Raw genomic sequence first — 4,974 nt, forward strand, 5'->3', positions numbered from 1 at the left:
AAGATAACACACATGTATTCCTCATTCGGTCTGTCCTATACAGAAGTGTATCCCTCCATATGTCCGTCCTATCTAGGCTTATGGTCCTACGCAATACTAGCCGAAGGAAACCATCTACACCATGATCTGATGTGCTCACCACACTCAGTCTCCTTATATACCAAACGTCTTCATACGGAACATGCTAGAACCAAGTTAACGTAATCACAAGCATACGTGTCTCACGACAACGTAATCGTCCGAACGTGTCTAGCACATGGAACGTCTACAGGATTATGTAAGCAGCACATTCTAGAATGACCTAGAAAGTACGATAGTTTGACCGAATAATCTATTGGTCCTCAACACTCCCCTCGGGCAGCTGATCGTGTCAAACACTCCCTTAGCTGTCACCATACACAAACCATAATAGCTCCCCCGAATCGGCATACTCAAAGACAGTCAAACAGCGAAACATGCTCAGTCAACCATGGAACCTAAAGCATGACACTTGCTAAACATATCAGTGAATATTGATCATGGAACTGCATCATCCTACAACAAACATTTGCCATCTTTACCCCCAAATACTTGTCTTCGCAAACATCAATTGTTGATGGAATCCCATCCCAGCAAAACCTTGCCCCAATATCAGTGGAACCCCACCCAGATATCACAGTGGAAACCCACTCTTGACGGAACTCCGCCCTTTAGCATCGCCAGAACCCTAGCCAGATTGCTCAATGGAACCCCATTCTTGACGGAAACCCGTCCCCATAGCATTACCGGAACCCAAGCCAAATGCTCTAGACTTGCACTAGCGGACCCCCGCCCAAATGCACCAGTCTTCTTACTCATGTGGTCATACCAGCCACATAGTACCATGCCTCACAGCATACGTTCTTCATACTTCGTCTTCTGCCTTCTGCCTTCTTTGCATCCTTGGCAACTCACAATGCCAACAACGAAGCATGCTTCTCATCTTTGCGCTCCTTCTTGTACTCCACACAGTCACGTCGGATGTGTCCTTTCTTCCCACAGTGCCAACACTCCACGGATTTCTTCTTGACGTCCTTAGCCTTGAGAGCTCGGGAATCTATCGTGGCGTCATCCAAAAGATGTCGTTGTTCAGCACGCAGCAGAATCTCGAAGGTTCTCTCCAGCGTAGGGGAATCAGCTTGTGACGTAATTAGCACTCTCTCGACCTCGAAAGTACTTGGAAGACCATTCAGCAAATGCAACACCAGCCGCACCTCTGCCACTTCATCTCCAACAGCAATGAGTCGGTCACGCAATTCTCGCACCCTAGCAAAGTAAAGTACCATGGATTCTTCTTCTCCGACTCGTCAATTCTGCAGTTGCTGCATGAGATTCATCCTCGACGCCAGACTGCGACTTCCGTAGAGCTTCTTCAGCGCATCCCATGCCTCCTTGGCTGTCGTCTTATCCTTGAGCAATGTCGCATGACGCGGCTTCACGAACAAGCAGATAATCGCCAAAGCCTTGGAGCTGACCTTCTCATTTGGACTATCTTTCGCAACACCATCCAAAGATCCTTCGCAATCAGCAGTGCCTTCATCTGGAAACTCCATGTCTCCCAGTTGTCCACGTCGAACTGATCGATCTTGTATGCGTAACGAACCTCAGACTGTTGAGATTTGTAGGGGTTACCTCATTAGGTCACTCGGTGCCTTCCTCACATGTAGGACATTGGACCATGTATGTGCCTGAGGAAGAACATTTATAGGTCAACATGTACAACTGTACGTAGGAACTTGCATATGTTCTCTCGATATATATCGTGAGAATAACATTGGATATATTCCTGCAGTTACGTACTTGAGAACGTGCTAGATTGTGCCTGGAACGTTTGTGTTTGTCTTACGCTATACATCGGAGTATTACGCCATGCCTCGCAGGCATAACGCCATGATACTGAGGCTTTATGCATGTATGCTTGTTCATATATCAGTGCTGCACTTTTCTTGTGTGAGTACGGCTTAGTTTTTGTTGGAGAATATAGTGTGCCCTGTGGCTAGGATATTCTATTCTTGTTTCCCTTGTGTCAATATCACTGTAGTCTCTCTGGTTGCTGTGCTTGGACGCTAGTCATGAGGAATAGGTTCTTGTGTGTCTCTACCTTTGATACTATCTAGCCGTTATTCCCTCATATCTCCTGCGTCCATGCGTCGTTGTTTGTTTAGGACGAGTAGTGTTGCATTGTGTGCTGCGTCCATGAAGAATGTTTTTGATGTGGTGCCTTGAGCAATCCTGTGTCGTTGCGTTGCTCAGCACCTGCATGCTTTGGAAGTGACACGACAGCCAGTCGTGCGTGAGGGCAACCGTAGCTCTGTTGCATCGACGCATAACGCTCCATGCGTTTACCATAGTTGAGCATAGTCATGTCGTAGACTTGTGCGTGTGCTGTGTGGTTCCTAGGTACCTGGTTAGTACCTGGGTCATACATCTCCATGGAGTATATATTGAGATGCATTACTTTGGTTCCTTGAGTTATGCTGTAACGACAATAGCCAAGTACGTCGTTACCTGGACATCAGGTAACAGTTGCAGTCTTGTTGTGAACCTTCCCGTTTGTTGAGCAACATCGATTTTCAACATTACAGCATAACTCCCGTCGCGTTCTGGGCTTCCCAGCAAGGCGCGGCGCTTGGCTTGGACTCTTCCTTCGTCCATTGGGTGCGATTGAGTGTATCGTGGCTCGTTTGGGTTCATTCCGTTTATCCAACGCTTGCTGCGTGCACTGCGTCGCTTGGTGTTCCTCTGAGGATCTTTACATGCTGTCTCTTTGAAATTGACGCCAGTTTGGCTTATTTCCATGAGCGGTGATTGATTCGTGTATGGATGCTTTCCATACTTCAATTCAAGTTGACTTTGCAGCTCTGGGTGTTTCTGATGGTGTCACCCACCCCGTGTCATAGCGTCGTGCCATTCCTTTGCACCATGCAAATGCGTGAGACCGATATGCTTGGTCGCGCATGTTTTTCGCAGCTGCTAGATGTGCATGTCATTCCCTTCCGTTGCACAGTGCCGGCTGACGAAGTTGCGCGTGTCGCTGCTATGCTATTACTTTCTAAAATAGCTGCTTTGCACGTGCCTTTTCCTTGCACGCCAAACCTGCCTTTACCTGTTGAATTGACAGCTTTTGTGCTTACCGCATGCTTTCGCTTTGCGTGTCTCTGCTGGTGCTGTCATGAGACGTTTGTGCACATCTCCGCTGCGATATGTTCGGCACATTTTGCAATTGGTCGTGATTACCTGATCGTACAAAAGGGATCACGCCTACTTTCGTTGTTGCATTCTTCTTTCATGACTGATGATTGCTGTTGCATACCTTTGATGTCGTGAGCGTTGTGACATGTCGCAATGATGCATGCGTTACCCTGACGCATGTGTTCTCCATGTGCAGCACCTCCCGAAACACTTCCTTTGTCCTCCGTTGATTTGAGGGTGAACAGATATCGTATGTTCCCAAACTTCCAGTTCTTAAGCGATTGCTTGGTGAGTGTGTTCGCTTTAAGATTAGTATAAATGTAGCTAGGTGTTTTTGTTGCTCCGTGGGCATGCCAGCCCAAGACTGCTGTCGGGGCTGACGACAGCTACAGTCTCTCCAGCGGACAACAGTTGTAGACGTGTCCTTGTATTTCTTCCCAGCTTCTTTTCCATGTGAATGTCGTGGCTTTGTTGCTTTGTACCTTTCCTTTTGCGAATGCAACCTCTTCATATCCCTGAAGAAAAGCCCTTGGCCCTTCCCTTGTTGCTTTCAACTCGCTTTAGACGAGCGGATTCCCCTCACCCTAGTTCCTCAAGTAGGGGAGGCGTTTGCACCTTTTACTTCTGGTGCTTCTTCTCTCCGAACTAGGGTCGATGCTAGGTTGGACGAGAGGTATCTTGGCCTCTTCTTAGCTAAGTTTCTTCATTTTCTTTAGCCTTAGTAACCTCTCTGTCCTGCTTCCTCAACTAAGAGGTAATCTGCGCTCTTGACTTTGTAGTGCTTGTACTTTCCTAGATAGTAGTTGAGTTGCTACAATAGAAAGGTGATAACCTTCCGTCTGCAATGACGTAAATCTACTGGTCTTTCCTACTTTCTCGAGTAGGGGAACGGTTCGCACTCATGCCTTGGTAGTGCTTGTACTCTCCGAAGTAGGAATGAAGGAAGACTTCAAGAGAGGCTGATGGCCTTCTGGCCGGGAGGACGTAAAACCTCTGCAGTGGAGCATGCGCTTGCGAAACGATGCTTGTGAAGCTTAGCCTTGTGGAGTTCAAACCCTCTTAGCCTCATTCCCGCCTCATCATCTCGAGTATCCCCATCTCCCTTCCTTCTCACTCGTGGCATTGCAGCTATTCCTTGGACTACAATGCTTCCTATCATTTGGGAGTGGATCGTTGTGGAGTTAAGGTCACGGTTAGGGCTTGAAGCACAAGTGGTGATGGACCTAAGTACGATGAAGAAGAGCAGCGTTTGTCGATGCTGTTGTCGCCATTGTGGAAGCAGTTTGTTTGCAATTTGGGCCGGCAAATGCTTGCTTGTGTTTGTGGATGTGAAGTCTTTACATGAACAACATTCCTCTCACCTTCTTCCATGCCATGAAGATGTTAACTTTGAATCCTCTCTCTCTTAGTATGGCTTTGGGTGCTGCTTTCACTTCATCGCTCAGTTTGCTTTACGTGGGGAGTGTCAGGAACGGTGAATGTCTTGATGTTTGGTTGAGTCAATTATCTCCAGTCAAATGCATCATCCTTGCTTTCCGTGATGCGTATTCTTGCACGTGCTTTGATCAGTGTTCACTGGAGCACTTCATATGGGGAGTGCTGGCGTATGCAGTGCTCTTTGTTCCCTTGCCGTGCGTAGGACTTTTGTTGGTGTTATTGCCCCGCGGCAAATGGGGAGTGTTGGAGAATATAGTGTGCCCTGTGGCTAGGATATTCTATTCTTGTTTCCCTTGTGTCAATATCACTGTAGTCTCTCTGGTTGCT

This window comes from Nuphar pumila, unplaced genomic scaffold, assembly GCF_984573655.1.
Source record: "Nuphar pumila unplaced genomic scaffold, dmNupPumi1.hap1.1 HAP1_SCAFFOLD_1406, whole genome shotgun sequence".
Lineage (NCBI taxonomy): Eukaryota > Viridiplantae > Streptophyta > Magnoliopsida > Nymphaeales > Nymphaeaceae > Nuphar > Nuphar pumila.